Below are 18,521 nucleotides of genomic sequence, written 5' to 3'. Positions count from 1 at the left end.
ACGGACTACGAGAAATAGATTTACCGGTGAGTAAAATCTTATTTTCTCTGACGTCCTAGTGGATGCTGGGGACTCCGTAAGGACCATGGGGATTATACCAAAGCTCCCAAACGGGCGGGAGAGTGCGGATGACTCTGCAGCACCCAATGAGAGAACTCCAGGTCCTCCTCAGCCAGGGAATCAAATTTGTAGAATTTAGCAAACGTGTTTGCCCCTGACCAAGTAGCTGCTCGGCAAAGTTGTAAAGCCGAGACCCCTCGGGCAGCCGCCCAAGATGAGCCCACCTTCCTTGTGGAATGGGCTTTTATTGATTTAGGCTGCGGTAATCCTACCGCAGAATGCGCCAGCTGAATAGTGCTACAAATCCAGCGCGCAATAGACTGCTTAGAAGCAGGAGCACCCAGCTTGTTGGGTGCATACAGGATAAACAGCGAGTCAGTTTTTCTGACTCCAGCCGTCCTGGAAACATAAATTTTCAGGGCCCTGACTACATCCAGCAACTTGGAATCTTCCAAGTCCCTAGTAGCCGCAGGCACCACAATAGGTTGGTTCAAGTGAAAAGCTGAGACCACCTTCGGGAGAAACTGAGGACGAGTCCTCAATTCTGCCCTATCCATCTGGAAAATCAGATAAGGGCTTTTTTCAAGACAAAGCCGCCAATTCTGAAACCCGCCTGGCCGAAGCCAGGGCCAACAGTACGACCACTTTCCACGTGAGATATTTCAATTCCACAGTCTTAAGTGGTTCGAACCAATGTGATTTCAGGAATGCCAAAACCACATTGAGATCCCAAGGTGCCACTGGGGGCACAAAAGGAGGCTGAATATGCAGAACTCCTTTGACAAAAGTCTGAACTTCAGGCAGTGAAGCCAGTTCTTTTCTGGAAGAAAATCGACAGAGCCGAAATCTGGACCTTTATGGACCCCAATTTGAGGCCCAACGTCACCCCTGCTGCAGGAAGTGCAGGAATCGACCCAGTTGAAATTCCTCCGTCGGGGCCTTCATGGCCTCACACCAAGCAACATATTTTCGCCAAATGCGGTGATAATGTCTTGCGGTGACAACCTTCCTGGCTTTGATCAGGGTAGGGATGACTTCCTCCGGAATACCCTTTTCCTTCAGGATCCGGTGTTCAACCGCCATGCCGTCAAACGCAGCCGTGGTAAGTCTTGGAACAGACAGGGTCCCTGCTGCAGCAGGTCTTGTCTGAGCGGCAGAGGCCAAGGGTCCTCTGTAAGCATCTCTTGAAGTTCCGGGTACCAAGCTCTTCTTGGCCAATCCGGAACCACGAGTATGGTTTTCACTCCTCGCCTTCTTATTATTCTCAGTACCTTGGGTATGAGAGGTAGAGGAGGAAACACATAAACCGACTGGTACACCCATGGTGTCACTAGAGCGTCCACCGCTATCGCCTGAGGGTCTCTTGACCGGGCGCAATATCTTTTCAACTTCTTGTTGAGGCGGGACGCCATCATGTCTACCTGTGGTTTTTCCCACCGGTTGACCAGCATTTGGAAGACTTCTGGATGAAGTCCCCATTCTCCCGGGTGGAGGTCATGCCTGCTGAGGAAGTCTGCTTCCCAGTTGTCCACTCCCGGAATGAACACTGCCGTCAGTGCTAACACATGATTCTCTGCCCATCTGAGAATCCTTGTGGCTTCTGCCATCGCCATCCTGCTTCTCGTGCCGCCCTGTCTGTTTACATGGGCGACCGCCGTGATGTTGTCTGACTGGATCAGTACCGGCTGGTTTTGAAGCAGGGGTCTTGCCTGGCTTAGGGCATTGTAAATGGCCCTTAGCTCCAGGATATTTATGTGAAGAGAAATCTCCTGATTTGACCACAGTCCTTGGAAATTTCTTCCCTTTGTGACTGCCCCCCTGCCCCGAAGGCTGGCATCCGTGGTCACCAGGACCCAGTCCTGTATTCCGAATCTGCAGCCCTCTAGTAGATGAGCCCTCTGCAGCCACCACAGCAGCGACACCCTGGTTCTGGCCGATAGGGTTATCCGCTGTTGCATCTGGAGATGGGACCCGGACCATTTGTCCAACAGGTCCCACTGGAACGTCCTTGCGTGGAACCTTCCGAATGGAATTGCTTCGTACGAAGCTACCATTTTTCCAAGGACTCGTGTGCATTGATGTACCGACACTTTTCCTGGTTTTAGAATGTCTCTGACCAGAGATGACAATTCCTCGGCTTTTTCCAGTGGAAGAAACACTCTTTTCTGGTCTGTGTCCAGAATCATTCCCAGGAACAGAAGACGTGTCGTCGGGACCAGCTGTGACTTTGGAATGTTTAGAATCCAGCCGTGCTGTTGTAGCACTTCCTGAGAAAGTGCCACCCCCACTATCAACTGTTCTTTGGACCTCACCTTTATCAGGAGATCGTCCAAGTACGGGATAATTAAAACTCACTTCTTGCGAAGGAGTATCATCATTCCGGCCATTACCTTGGTAAAGACTCTCGGTGCCGTGGGTAACCCGAACGGCAGCGTCTGGAACTGATAGTGACAGTCCTGTACCACAAATCTGAGGTACTCCTGGTGCGGAGGGTAAATGGGGACATGCAGGTACGCATCCTTGATGTCCAGGGATACCATGTAATCCCCCTCCTCCAGGCTCGCAATAACCGCCCTGAGCGATTCCATCTTGAACTTGAACCTTTTGATATAAGTGTTCAAGGTTTTTAAATTTAAGATGGGTCTCACCGAACCGTCCGGTTTCGGTACCACAAACATTGTGGAGTAGTAACCCTTTCCTTGCTGAAGGAGGGGTACCTTGACGATCACTTTCTGTGAATACAGTTTTTGAATAGCCACCAACGCAGTGGCAGAGGGAGTTGCCGGCAAGGCAGATTTTAGGAAACGGCGGGGGGGGGGGAGACGTCTCGAATTCCAGCCTGTACCCCTGAGATGCTACTTGAAGGACCCAGGGATCCACTTGTGAGAGAGCCCACTGTGTGCTGAAAAACCTGAGACGTGCCCCCACCGTTCCCGATTCCGCCTGAGCAGCCCCAGCGTCATGCTGTGGACTTACCGGACGCAGGGGAGGACTTCTGCTCCTGGGAACTAGCTGTGTGTTGCAGCTTTTTCCCCCTTCCTCTGCCCCTCGGCAGAAAGGATGAGCCTCTAGCCCGCTTATTTTTCTGGGGCCGAAAGGACTGTACCTGATAATACGGTGCTTTCTTTTGCTGTGGGGTAGCCTGTGGCAAAAAAGTCGATGTCCCAGCAGTAGCTGTGGAAACGAGGTCTGAAAGACCTTCCCCAAAAAGTTCCGCCCCTTTATAGGGTAAAACTTCCATGTGCCGCTTGGAGTCGGCATCACCTGACCATTGCCTAGTCCATAACCCCCGTCTGGCGGCAATGGACATAGCACTTATTTTTTATGCCAGCCGGCAAATATCCCTCTGTGCATCACGCATGTATAAGACCGCGTCTTTTATATGGTCAATCGTTAGCAAAATATTGTCCCTATCCATGATATCAATGTTTTCCGACAGGGAGTCTGACCACGCAGCAGCAGCACTGCACATCCAAGCTGATGCAATAGCGGGTCTCAATATAATGCCAGTGTGTGTGTATATAGCTTTTAGGGTACTTTCCAGCTTTCTATCAGCAGGTTCTTTTAGGGCGGCCGTATCCGGAGACGGTAGTGCCACCTTCTTTGATAAGCGTGTCAATGCTTTATCTACCCTAGGGGGTGTTTCCCAGCGTGACCAATCCTCTGGCGGGAAAGGGTACGCAGCCATTAACCGTTTAGAAATGATCAATTTCTTATCTGGGGAAGTCCACGCTTCCTCACACACCTCATTTAATTCGTCAGATGCAGGAAAAACTACTGGTAGTTTTTTCTCACCAAACATAATACCCTTTTTTGTGGTACCTGGGGTATCATCAGAAATGTGTAAAACATTTTTCATAGCCTCAATCACATAACGGGTGGATCTATTGGAGGGTACACTCGTCTCATCATCGTCGACACTGGAGTCGGTATCCGTGTCGACATCTGTATCTGTCATCTGAGGTAGCGGGCGTTTTATAGCCCCTGATGACATTTGAGACGCTTGGACAGGCACAAGCTGAGTAGCCGGCTGTCCTATGTCGTCAAACCTTTTATGTAAGGAGCTGACACTGTCACGTTATTCCTTCCATAAGTCCATCCACACTGGTGTCGACCCCGCAGGGGGTGACATCACATTCACAGGCATTTGCTCCGCCTCCACATCATTATCCTCATCATACATGTCGACACAGCAGTACCGACACACAGCAGACACACAGGGAATGCTCTTACAGAGGACAGGACCCCACAAAGCCCTTTGGGGAGACAGAGGGAGAGTATGCCAGCACACACCAGGGCGCTATATAACACAGGGATATCACTATACAGAGTGTTTTCCCCTATAGCTGCCTATAATATATATATATTGCGCCTAAATTGTGCCCCCACTCTCTTTTTTACCCTCTCTGTAGTGCAGGACTGCAGGGGAGAGCCAGGGAGCTTCCCTCCAACGGAGCTGTGAGGGAAAAATGGCGCCAGTGTGCTGAAGGAGATAGCTCCGCCCCTTTTTCGCTGACTTTCTCCCGCATTTTTATGGATTCTGGCAGGGGTTAAAAAGCACCTATATAGCCTCTGGGGCTATATATGGTGCCAGTTTGCCAGCCAAGGTGTCAGTATTGCTGCTCAGGGCGCCCCCCTTCAGCGCCCTGCACCCATCAGTGACCGAAGTGTGTGGTGTGCATGAGGAGCAATGGCGCACAGCTGCAGTGCTGTGCGCTACCTTGGAGAAGACAGAAGTCTTCAGCCGCCGATTTTCTGGACCACCTTCTTGCTTCTGGCTCTGTAAGTTGGAAATAATATCCTTGTTTTGCAAACTGGCCACATTTACTTGATTAATCATGCATGTGGTTTCAGGACACGCGCTGTTTATCTGACGATTTGTGTTTTCACAGTTGCTGTGCCACGGAATATTATCTTATACCTGTGTACTAGAGATGAGCGACACAGAATAACTCCCTAATTCTGCATTTGAACAACAAAAGGCTGACACAGACTTATTAGCAAAATTGCAGCCCAGGGGGGTAATTCAGAGTTGATCGCAGCAGCAAATTTGTTAGCAGTTGGGCAAAACCATGGGGGTCATTCCGAGTTGTTCGCTCTGTAAAAATCTTCGCATCGCAGCGATTTTCCGCTTAATGCGCATGCGCAATGTCCGCACTGCGCCAAGTAAATTTGCTATGCAGTTAGGAATTTTACTCACGGCTTTTTCATCGTTCTGGCGTTCGTAATGTGATTGACAAGAAATGGGTGTTACTGGGCGGAAACTGGCCGTTTTATGGGCGTGTGGGAAAAAAACGCTACCGTTTCCGGAAAAAACGCAGGAGTGACCGGAGAAACGGAGGAGTGTCTGGCCGAACGCTGGGTGTGTTTGTGACGTCAAACCAGGAACGACAAGCAGTGAAATGATCGCAGATGCCGAGTAAGTCTGGAGCTACTCAGAAACTGCTACGAGGTGTGTAATCGCAATATTGCGAATACATCGTTCGCAATTTTAAGATGCTAAGATTCACTCCCAGTAGGCGGCGGCTTAGCATGAGCAAATCTGCTAAAATCCGCTTGCGAGCGAACAACTCGGAATGACCCCCCATGTGCACGGCAGGTGCTGCAAATATAACATGTGCAGAGAGAGTTAGATTTGGGTGGGTTATATTGTTTCTGTGCAGGGTAAATACTGGCTGCTTTATTTTTACACTGCAATTTAGATTTCAGTTTGAACACACCCCACCCACATCTAACTCTCTCTGCACATGTTACATCTGCCACACCTGCAGTGCACATGGTTTTGCCCAACTGCTAACAAAAATCCTGCTGCGATCAACTTGGAATTACCCCCATGGTTTTGCCCAACTGCTAACAAATTTGCTGCTGCGATCAACTCTGAATTACCCCCCAGGTTTTAAGGATATCCATACAGGAGATTTAAGTAGTACATCAGTCAATTTGATTTAACAAGCTGGACTCATGCACGGCTATCCTTAAAGCCTGGACCAGAGACAGACTGGCTCACAGGTGTACATTATTATAATAATAATTATTATCATTATTATTATTATTATTATTAATATTACCAGTTATTTATATAGCACACACATATTCCGCAGTGCTGTACAGAGAATAATTGTCCATTCACATCAGTCCCTGCCCCAGTGGAGCTTACAATCTATATTCCCTATCACATGTACACACAGACACATTCACGCTAGGGTTAATTTTTGTTGGGAGCCAATTAACCTACCAGTATATATTTGGATTGTTGGAGGAAACCGGAGTACCCGGAGAAAACTCACACAAGCACGGGGAGAATATACAAACTCCACACAGTTACGGCCATGATGGGAATCTAACCCATGATCTCAGTGCTGTGAGGGAGTAATGCTAACCATTACACCGTCTGTGGAAATTCCCAGTGGGCCCCACTACCTGTAGATCCAGGCACACTGCTGTATGCTGTTCTGTGCTCTGCTGATTTAAGTTGTTCTGCAGTGTCCAGACAGAGTGACTAATACAAGTGGTTGCCTTTAACTTATACAAGGCACGCTGCTGTATGGGCTATGCTGATTTAAGTGGCTGTGTGGTGTCAAGACAAAGTGGCTAATACTCTGCAAGCCCCAACCTCTGCGTTTAAACAAACAGTGGGTTAAAAATAGTAAAATAAAAAAGTAAAAACAAATTGTATAACTTGTTTGTACTGTTCTGCGGACTGGACCCTAGTACGCTGCACCCCAGTTTGCTCTGTACCCCAGTGCGCGTGGGTAAGAGCGGTCTGACTCTACACAGTGTAAGCCGAGCTGACAGCTACAAGAAAACAAGTGTTGTTGTATCATTTGTTTGTACTGTTCCGCGTACTGCACCACAGTATGCTCTAACCCACAGGTTCTCAAACTCGGTCCTCAGGACCCCACACAGTGCATGTTTTGTAGGTAACCCAGCAGGTGCACAGGTGTATTAATTACTCACTAACACATTTTAAAAGGTCCACAGGTAGAGCTAATTATTTCACTTGTGATTCTGTGAAGAGACCTGCAAAACATGCACTGTGTGGGGTCCTGAGGACCGAGTTTGAGAACCTGTGCTCTAACCCATAGGTTCTCAAACTCGGTCCTCAGGACCCCACACAGTGCATGTTTTGCAGGTAACTCAGCAGCTGCACAGGTGTATTAATTACTCACTGACACATTTTAAAAGGTCCACAGGTGGAGTTAATTATTTCACTTGTGATTCTGTGAGGAGACCTGCAAAACATGCACTGTGTAGGGTCCTGAGGACCGAGTTTGAGAACCTGTGCTCTAACCCAATACGACTTTGTACAAGGACAATTCCATCTTGCACCACTTTTCATTTCTGCCACTGCTGTGTGGCAATGTTATATAGATGTGCTATAAACTACTGTGTGTTTGTGCTTCTGCTCTGTCTCTTAGTAACCAGACAGCTCGCTGCAGCTTTTGGCCCAAAACAGATGAAAACAGTAGAAACAAATTGTATAACTTGTTTGTACTGTTCTGCACACTGGACCCCGGTACGCTGCACCCCAGTTTGCTCTGTACCTCAGTGCGCATGGGTAAAAGCGGTCTGACTCTACACAGTGTGAGCCGAGCTGGCAGCTACAAGAAAAAAAGTGTTGTTGTATAATTTGTTTGTACTGTTCCGCGTACGGCACCACAGTATGCTCTACCCCAATACGCTGTACCCCAGTACGACTTTGTTCAAGGACAATTCCATCTTGCACCACTTTTCATTTCTGCCACTGCTGTGTGGCAATGTTTCATAGATGTGCTATAAACTGCCGTGTGTTTGTGCCGCTGCTCTGTTGCTTAGTAACCAGCCAGCTCGCTGCAGCCTTTGGCCCAAAACAGATGAAAACAGTGAGGGTAATTCAGTCCTGGTCGCTCGCTAGCATTTTTTGCAGGTTTGAACTGCGCATGCGTATGCACTGCAATGCGCAGGCGTGTCGCACGGGTACAAAGCGGATCATTGCTGTGCGATGGGTGTTACGAAGAATCCATTCGCACAGTCGATTGCAAGGAGATTGACAGGAAGAAGGCGTTTGTGGGTGGCACTGACCGTTTTCAGGGAGTGGTTGGAAAAACGCAGGTGTGTCCAAGCGTTTGCAGGGCGAGTGTCTGACATCAATTCCGGCCCCGGACAGGCTGAAGTGATCGCAGCGGCTGAGTAAGTTCAGACCTACTCAGAAACTGCACAAAGTTTTTTTTGTACCGCTTGTCTGCACATGCGATTGCACACTTGCACAGCTGAAATACACTCCCCGGTGGGCGGTGACTAAGTGAACGCAGGACTGCAAAAAACAGCTAGCAAGCGATCAGGTCTGAATTACCCCTAATATTGGGAACTGTTGTGTGGTCAAAATTGACTGGAAATAATTGTTATTGATGTTAATAATACTCTAGGAACAAAGAAAGGCTCAAATTATGTGATTTTAGCGCTTTTTGACAATTAAAAACAAAAACAAACCATGGCCGAAATCCAAAACTGAATCCAAAATCATACAAAGAATTAGAACCAAAATCAGCAAAAATGGTCCCTAGCACATGTTCTATCTTATAGATGGTCATTCCGAGTTGATCGCTAGCTGCATTTGTTCGCAGCGCATCGATCAGGCTAAAAATAAGATTTGACTCACCGGTAAATCTATTTCTCGTAGTCCGTAGTGGATGCTGGGGACTCCGTAAGGACCATGGGGAATAGACGGCTCCGCAGGAGACTGGGCACATCTAAAGAAAGATTTAGGTCTATCTGGTGTGCACTGGCTCCTCCCCCTATGACCCTCCTCCAAGCCTCAGTTAGGAACTGTGCCCGGAAGAGCTGACACAATAAGGAAGGATTTTTGAATCCCGGGTAAGACTCATACCAGCCACACCAATCACAACATATAACACGTGATAGGAACCCCGGTTAACAGTATGATAACAATTGGAGCCTCTGAAGAGATGGCTCACAACAAAACCCGATTTTTGTAACAACAACTATGTACAAGTATTGCAGGCAATCCGCACTTGGGATGGGCGCCCAGCATCCACTACGGACTACGAGAAATAGATTTACCGGTGAGTAAAATCTTATTTTCTCTGACGTCCTAGTGGATGCTGGGGACTCCGTAAGGACCATGGGGATTATACCAAAGCTCCCAAACGGGCGGGAGAGTGCGGATGACTCTGCAGCACCCAATGAGAGAACTCCAGGTCCTCCTCAGCCAGGGAATCAAATTTGTAGAATTTAGCAAACGTGTTTGCCCCTGACCAAGTAGCTGCTCGGCAAAGTTGTAAAGCCGAGACCCCTCGGGCAGCCGCCCAAGATGAGCCCACCTTCCTTGTGGAATGGGCTTTTATTGATTTAGGCTGCGGTAATCCTACCGCAGAATGCGCCAGCTGAATAGTGCTACAAATCCAGCGCGCAATAGACTGCTTAGAAGCAGGAGCACCCAGCTTGTTGGGTGCATACAGGATAAACAGCGAGTCAGTTTTTCTGACTCCAGCCGTCCTGGAAACATAAATTTTCAGGGCCCTGACTACATCCAGCAACTTGGAATCTTCCAAGTCCCTAGTAGCCGCAGGCACCACAATAGGTTGGTTCAAGTGAAAAGCTGAGACCACCTTCGGGAGAAACTGAGGACGAGTCCTCAATTCTGCCCTATCCATCTGGAAAATCAGATAAGGGCTTTTTTCAAGACAAAGCCGCCAATTCTGAAACCCGCCTGGCCGAAGCCAGGGCCAACAGTACGACCACTTTCCACGTGAGATATTTCAATTCCACAGTCTTAAGTGGTTCGAACCAATGTGATTTCAGGAATGCCAAAACCACATTGAGATCCCAAGGTGCCACTGGGGGCACAAAAGGAGGCTGAATATGCAGAACTCCTTTGACAAAAGTCTGAACTTCAGGCAGTGAAGCCAGTTCTTTTCTGGAAGAAAATCGACAGAGCCGAAATCTGGACCTTTATGGACCCCAATTTGAGGCCCAACGTCACCCCTGCTTGCAGGAAGTGCAGGAATCGACCCAGTTGAAATTCCTCCGTCGGGGCCTTCATGGCCTCACACCAAGCAACATATTTTCGCCAAATGCGGTGATAATGTCTTGCGGTGACAACCTTCCTGGCTTTGATCAGGGTAGGGATGACTTCCTCCGGAATACCCTTTTCCTTCAGGATCCGGTGTTCAACCGCCATGCCGTCAAACGCAGCCGTGGTAAGTCTTGGAACAGACAGGGTCCCTGCTGCAGCAGGTCTTGTCTGAGCGGCAGAGGCCAAGGGTCCTCTGTAAGCATCTCTTGAAGTTCCGGGTACCAAGCTCTTCTTGGCCAATCCGGAACCACGAGTATGGTTTTCACTCCTCGCCTTCTTATTATTCTCAGTACCTTGGGTATGAGAGGTAGAGGAGGAAACACATAAACCGACTGGTACACCCATGGTGTCACTAGAGCGTCCACCGCTATCGCCTGAGGGTCTCTTGACCGGGCGCAATATCTTTTCAACTTCTTGTTGAGGCGGGACGCCATCATGTCTACCTGTGGTTTTTCCCACCGGTTGACCAGCATTTGGAAGACTTCTGGATGAAGTCCCCATTCTCCCGGGTGGAGGTCATGCCTGCTGAGGAAGTCTGCTTCCCAGTTGTCCACTCCCGGAATGAACACTGCCGTCAGTGCTAACACATGATTCTCTGCCCATCTGAGAATCCTTGTGGCTTCTGCCATCGCCATCCTGCTTCTCGTGCCGCCCTGTCTGTTTACATGGGCGACCGCCGTGATGTTGTCTGACTGGATCAGTACCGGCTGGTTTTGAAGCAGGGGTCTTGCCTGGCTTAGGGCATTGTAAATGGCCCTTAGCTCCAGGATATTTATGTGAAGAGAAATCTCCTGATTTGACCACAGTCCTTGGAAATTTCTTCCCTTTGTGACTGCCCCCCTGCCCCGAAGGCTGGCATCCGTGGTCACCAGGACCCAGTCCTGTATTCCGAATCTGCAGCCCTCTAGAAGATGAGCCCTCTGCAGCCACCACAGCAGCGACACCCTGGTTCTGGCCGATAGGGTTATCCGCTGTTGCATCTGGAGATGGGACCCGGACCATTTGTCCAACAGGTCCCACTGGAACGTCCTTGCGTGGAACCTTCCGAATGGAATTGCTTCGTACGAAGCTACCATTTTTCCCAGGACTCGTGTGCATTGATGTACCGACACTTTTCCTGGTTTTAGAATGTCTCTGACCAGAGATGACAATTCCTCGGCTTTTTCCAGTGGAAGAAACACTCTTTTCTGGTCTGTGTCCAGAATCATTCCCAGGAACAGAAGACGTGTCGTCGGGACCAGCTGTGACTTTGGAATGTTTAGAATCCAGCCGTGCTGTTGTAGCACTTCCTGAGAAAGTGCCACCCCCACTATCAACTGTTCTTTGGACCTCACCTTTATCAGGAGATCGTCCAAGTACGGGATAATTAAAACTCACTTCTTGCGAAGGAGTATCATCATTCCGGCCATTACCTTGGTAAAGACTCTCGGTGCCGTGGGTAACCCGAACGGCAGCGTCTGGAACTGATAGTGACAGTCCTGTACCACAAATCTGAGGTACTCCTGGTGCGGAGGGTAAATGGGGACATGCAGGTACGCATCCTTGATGTCCAGGGATACCATGTAATCCCCCTCCTCCAGGCTCGCAATAACCGCCCTGAGCGATTCCATCTTGAACTTGAACCTTTAGATATAAGTGTTCAAGGTTTTTAAATTTAAGATGGGTCTCACCGAACCGTCCGGTTTCGGTACCACAAACATTGTGGAGTAGTAACCCTTTCCTTGCTGAAGGAGGGGTACCTTGACGATCACTTTCTGTGAATACAGTTTTTGAATAGCCACCAACGCAGTGGCAGAGGGAGTTGCCGGCAAGGCAGATTTTAGGAAACGGCGGGGGGGGGGAGACGTCTCGAATTCCAGCCTGTACCCCTGAGATGCTACTTGAAGGACCCAGGGATCCACTTGTGAGAGAGCCCACTGTGTGCTGAAAAACCTGAGACGTGCCCCCACCGTTCCCGATTCCGCCTGAGCAGCCCCAGCGTCATGCTGTGGACTTACCGGACGCAGGGGAGGACTTCTGCTCCTGGGAACTAGCTGTGTGTTGCAGCTTTTTCCCCCTTCCTCTGCCCCTCGGCAGAAAGGATGAGCCTCTAGCCCGCTTATTTTTCTGGGGCCGAAAGGACTGTACCTGATAATACGGTGCTTTCTTTTGCTGTGGGGTAGCCTGTGGCAAAAAAGTCGATGTCCCAGCAGTAGCTGTGGAAACGAGGTCTGAAAGACCTTCCCCAAAAAGTTCCGCCCCTTTATAGGGTAAAACTTCCATGTGCCGCTTGGAGTCGGCATCACCTGACCATTGCCTAGTCCATAACCCCCGTCTGGCGGCAATGGACATAGCACTTATTTTTTATGCCAGCCGGCAAATATCCCTCTGTGCATCACGCATGTATAAGACCGCGTCTTTTATATGGTCAATCGTTAGCAAAATATTGTCCCTATCCATGATATCAATGTTTTCCGACAGGGAGTCTGACCACGCAGCAGCAGCACTGCACATCCAAGCTGATGCAATAGCGGGTCTCAATATAATGCCAGTGTGTGTGTATATAGCTTTTAGGGTACTTTCCAGCTTTCTATCAGCAGGTTCTTTTAGGGCGGCCGTATCCGGAGACGGTAGTGCCACCTTCTTTGATAAGCGTGTCAATGCTTTATCTACCCTAGGGGGTGTTTCCCAGCGTGACCAATCCTCTGGCGGGAAAGGGTACGCAGCCATTAACCGTTTAGAAATGATCAATTTCTTATCTGGGGAAGTCCACGCTTCCTCACACACCTCATTTAATTCGTCAGATGCAGGAAAAACTACTGGTAGTTTTTTCTCACCAAACATAATACCCTTTTTTGTGGTACCTGGGGTATCATCAGAAATGTGTAAAACATTTTTCATAGCCTCAATCACATAACGGGTGGATCTATTGGAGGGTACACTCGTCTCATCATCGTCGACACTGGAGTCGGTATCCGTGTCGACATCTGTATCTGTCATCTGAGGTAGCGGGCGTTTTATAGCCCCTGATGACATTTGAGACGCTTGGACAGGCACAAGCTGAGTAGCCGGCTGTCCTATGTCGTCAAACCTTTTATGTAAGGAGCTGACACTGTCACGTTATTCCTTCCATAAGTCCATCCACACTGGTGTCGACCCCGCAGGGGGTGACATCACATTCACAGGCATTTGCTCCGCCTCCACATCATTATCCTCATCATACATGTCGACACAGCAGTACCGACACACAGCAGACACACAGGGAATGCTCTTACAGAGGACAGGACCCCACAAAGCCCTTTGGGGAGACAGAGGGAGAGTATGCCAGCACACACCAGGGCGCTATATAACACAGGGATATCACTATACAGAGTGTTTTCCCCTATAGCTGCCTATAATATATATATATTGCGCCTAAATTGTGCCCCCCCTCTCTTTTTTACCCTCTCTGTAGTGCAGGACTGCAGGGGAGAGCCAGGGAGCTTCCCTCCAACGGAGCTGTGAGGGAAAAATGGCGCCAGTGTGCTGAAGGAGATAGCTCCGCCCCTTTTTCGCAGACTTTCTCCCGCATTTTTATGGATTCTGGCAGGGGTTAAAAAGCACCTATATAGCCTCTGGGGCTATATATGGTGCCAGTTTGCCAGCCAAGGTGTCAGTATTGCTGCTCAGGGCGCCCCCCTTCAGCGCCCTGCACCCATCAGTGACCGAAGTGTGTGGTGTGCATGAGGAGCAATGGCGCACAGCTGCAGTGCTGTGCGCTACCTTGGAGAAGACAGAAGTCTTCAGCCGCCGATTTTCTGGACCACCTTCTTGCTTCTGGCTCTGTAAGGGGGATGGCGGCGCGGCTCCGGGAACGGACGACGAGGTCGGGTCCTGTGTTCGATCCCTCTGGAGCTAATGGTGTCCAGTAGCCTAAGAAGCCCAAGCTACCACCACTTAGGTAGGTTCGCTTCTTCTCCCCTTAGTCCCTCGATGCAGTGAGCCTGTTGCCAGCAGGTCTCACTGAAAATAAAAAACCTAACAAACACTTTCTTCCTAGGAGCTCAGGAGAGCCCCTAGTGTGCATCCAGCTCAGCCGGGCACAGAAATCTAACTGAGGCTTGGAGGAGGGTCATAGGGGGAGGAGCCAGTGCACACCAGATAGACCTAAATCTTTCTTTAGATGTGCCCAGTCTCCTGCGGAGCCGTCTATTCCCCATGGTCCTTACGGAGTCCCCAGCATCCACTAGGACGTCAGAGAAAAACGGCAGTTCTGCGCATGCGTATGCGGCACAATGCACACGCGCGACTTACAGGTACAATGAACGATGCAGTTTTGCACAGGGTCTAGCGATGCATTTCAGTCGCACTGGCTGCCGCAGAGTGATTGACAGGAAGTGGGCGTTTCTGGGTGGCAACTGACCGTTTTCAGGGAGTGTTTGGAAAAACGCAGGCATGCCAGGGAAAACGCAGGCATGGCTGGGCGAACCCTGGGCGGGTGTGTGACGTCAAATCCGGAACTGAATAGTGAAGTGATAGCAAGCACTGAGTAGGTTTTGAGCTACTCTGAAACCAGTGGCAAACGCAGGATTTGCATGGGGGGGTTTCCAGAACTAGGTGGAGCCAATCAAGGGGGTGGGGACTGAGGTGACCCAGTATATGCTGGGTCCGTAAAACTAGTGTGTCTGTGTATGTATATATATATATATATATATATACATACACACATATCTACACATATATATATATATATATACATACCGTATATACACCTTTATATATATATATATATATATATATATATACATATACATAGCATATTAAACATGCATACATATATATATATATATATATATGATGGAATCGGGGGATGAGGGATAATTAGCGACCAACGGTGTCAGAGTAAAAATTGCCAATAATATATATATAAAAGAATATTTATTTAGTATAAAAAGAAACAATAAAAGACATATCTATAAAATTGGGACTAAAACACAATCACAACTGATCTATGTGACACCGCGTTTCGTCACTTGGACTTCATCACAGGGCCAACCAAGTGACGAAACGCGTTGGAGGACCTGCACTTACCTCATATCACAGATAAGGAAATATCTGCTTATTTGATTTTATTGTAGTTCATATTTTTATTCATTTAAGTGTTTTAGATCAGTTGTGATTGTGTTTTAGTCCCAATTTTATAGATATGTCTTTTATTGTTTCTTTTTATACTAAATAAATATTCTTTTATATATATATTATTGGCAATTTTTACTCTGACACCGTTGGTCACTAATTATCCCTCATCCCCCCATTCCATTGCATTTTCTCTCAGGAAATTACCACCCCTGTATATTTTGAGGGACATAGCTGACGCCCCGTCCATAACATAGGGGAGTGTCGCAAATATATTGCCATTTTCTGAAACATATCTGATTCATATCACATGTGGCGCAGTATTAATCCTTGTTTCTATATATATATATATATATATATATATATACACACACAGTACATGTATATATACACATGTATAATATATCATATGTGTGTGTGTGTTTATATGTATTTATATACATGTGTATATATATGCATGCACATGGATATATACTGTATGTACTATAATTAAAATAAAGTAAACATTTATTAAGCACTTACAAGTGCCATCAGGAAGACAGCAGGCTGCAGAGGATGCTAGACAGCCATTAATAATACTCATGCAGCAAAAAAAAATAAAAAAAAATTTTTTTTTGGGTGGAGGGGGGTTTCTGGGTGCCCGGAAACCCCCCCCTGGGTGCGCCACTGGAAACTATACAAAAAATGTTTGCAGACGCTCTGCGATAAAAACATTCACACTTCTGCTAAGCTAAAATACACTCCCAGTGGGCGGCAGCATAGCGTTTGCACGGCTGCTAAAAACTGCTAGCGAGCGATCAACTCTGAATGACCCCCATAGTTAGCCATGTCCTTCTGTGGTATCTGACCACACCTTAAGCCTGGGCCTTTATCACTGCATTCCCCGGTGCGCCCTTCATGCCCAGTCCGAAACTGACCAGGGCTGTAATGGAGGAGTTTCGGAAACTGATGCACACTGCAAACAAAGTAAAATAAGAATTTGCAAATACAGTGCAGAAAGCTGCACCCCTCATCTCAGCACTGAGCGGTCCTAACGTGACTCTATGTATTCAATGCACGGATATAACACATCAACAAAGAGTGTTCCCGTCAGTACAGCCTCCGCTTCTAGGCGAGGAATGTGAAAGCCGGGATCATGTATTTTGTCTTTCAACATAATGAGGTTTTTACATTCATTTGTAATTGGAAGAAGCAGAGGAGCTAAAGGCCAGTTTTCTCAGTGCGGCCTCTTCCTGTCAATGCTACGGAGACATTAAGCATTCTTAGCGCAAAATCAAGAAACTCCCGTCACTTGTTGAACTACTTTGAAATGAAACGTGGGCGCTGCAATCGTTTAACGAGTTCACGTCAAGCAGCGGATACTGTAGTTTGGCTAACCGGCGAAAATGCACAATAGAAATATTCGGAAACCTTAACCTAGAAAAACAATGATTGAGCCGCCTCATATTCTACATCTTAATGATAATATGTAAAATGCTAAAAGCAGAGGCGTATCTAGCACGGGGCGAGCAGGGCACGTGCCCTGGGCGCCATGGCAGCCCCAACAGAGGGGGGCGCCACCGGCACCTGCACGGCCCACTCGCCCCATGCGTCAGGGATTCCGCCGACGCTACCCGCGGCGCTTTCCCTGTCTCCCCGGCTGCTGTGCCTGTCACAATAGACAGGCAGCGGCAGCCAGGAGCCTCCCCCTACTCCCCCCCCCTGCAAAGTACGCGATCGCGACCGCGGAGGTGCGCGCATGCGCGTGCGCGACCTCGGAGGGGTGCGCGGCCCCTGAACAGTGCAGCCTCAGGTGAGCGGGCCGGGGTAAACTTTATACTTTCTTGCAGTGTCGGGACAGGGGAGGGAAGGGGGTGCGGGACATTGTGTGTGTGTGTGTATGTGGGACATTGTTCTTGTGGGACAGTGTGTGTGTGTTAATTGTGTGTGTGTGTGTGGGACAGTGTGCATGTGTGTTGTGTGTGGGACAGTGTGTGTGTGTTAATTGTGTGTGTGTGTGTGTGTGTGTGTGTGTGTGTGTGTGGGACAGTGTGAGTGTGTTAATTGTGTGTGTGTGGGACAGTTTGAGTGTGTGTTAATTGTGTGTGTGTGGGACAGTGTGCGTGTGTATTAATTGTGTGTGTGTGTGTGGGACAGTGTGCGTGTGTGTTAATTGTGTGTGTGTGGGACAGTGTGCGTGTGTTAATTGTGTGTGTGTGTGTGTGTGTGAGTGTGTTAATTGTGTGTGTGTGGGACAGTGCGTGTTTGTTAATTGTGTGTGTGGGACAGTGTGAGTGTGTTAATTGTGTGTGTGTGTGTGTGTGTGTGTGGGACAGTTTGAGTGTGGGTTAATTGTGTGTGTGTGGGCAGAGGCGTATCTAGCACGGGGCGAGCAGGGCACGTGCCCTGGGCGCCGTGGAAGCCCCAACAGAGGGGGCGCCACCGGCACGGCCTGCACACCCCATGCGACAGGGATTCCGCCGGCGCTACCTGCGGCGCTCTCCCTGTCTCCCCGGCTGCTGTGCCTGTCACACTGGACAGGCAGCGGCAGCCAGGAGCCTCCCCTCATCCCCCCCCCCTCCTCCCTGCACAGTGTACTGTACGCGATCGCGCGTGCGCGCGACCGTGACCTCGGAGGTGCGCGCGACCGCGACCTCGGAGGTGCGCGTGCGTGGCCTTAACAGGTGAGCGGGCTTTACAGTTATGTTTATATATTTTTTCTGTCGGAGGAGGGGGGTGTGGGACAGTGTGTGTGTGTTAATTGTGTGTGAGTGTGTGTTAATTGTGTGAGTGTGTGACAGTGTGAGTGTGTTAATTGTGTGTGTGTGGGACAGTGTGAATGTGTGTTAATTTTGTGTGTGTGTGGGACAGTGTGAATGTGTGTTAATTGTGTGTGTGGGACAGTGTGAGTGTGTGTTAATTGTGTGTGTGGGACAGTGTGAGTGTGTTAATTGTGTGTGTGTGTGTGTGTGTGTGTGTGTGTGTGTGTGTGGGACAGTGTGAATGTGTGTTAATTGTGTGGGTGTGTTAATTGTGTGTGTGTGTGTGTGTGTGTGGGACAGTGTGAGTGTGTGTTAATTGTGTGTGTGTGTTATTTGTGTGTGTGGGACAGTGTGCGTGCGTGTGTGTTAATTGTGTGTGTGTGGGACAGTGTGCGTGTGTGTTAATTGTGTGTGTGTGTGTTAATTGTCCCGGCGGTTATTGGCGTCTGTAGTGTGCGCCCCGTCCTCCTCCGCTGCCGCTGACAGGAGCGGCGGTGTGCGGCTCTCCCCCTCCTCCGCCGGCTCCGTCCTCCCGTCGTGGCCCTGCAGTG

This window comes from Pseudophryne corroboree, chromosome 12, assembly GCF_028390025.1.
Source record: "Pseudophryne corroboree isolate aPseCor3 chromosome 12, aPseCor3.hap2, whole genome shotgun sequence".
In the NCBI taxonomy this organism is placed as follows: Eukaryota; Metazoa; Chordata; class Amphibia; order Anura; family Myobatrachidae; genus Pseudophryne; species Pseudophryne corroboree.
The sequence above is the reverse complement of the archived record's forward strand: the minus strand, read 5'-3'. Positions refer to the sequence as shown.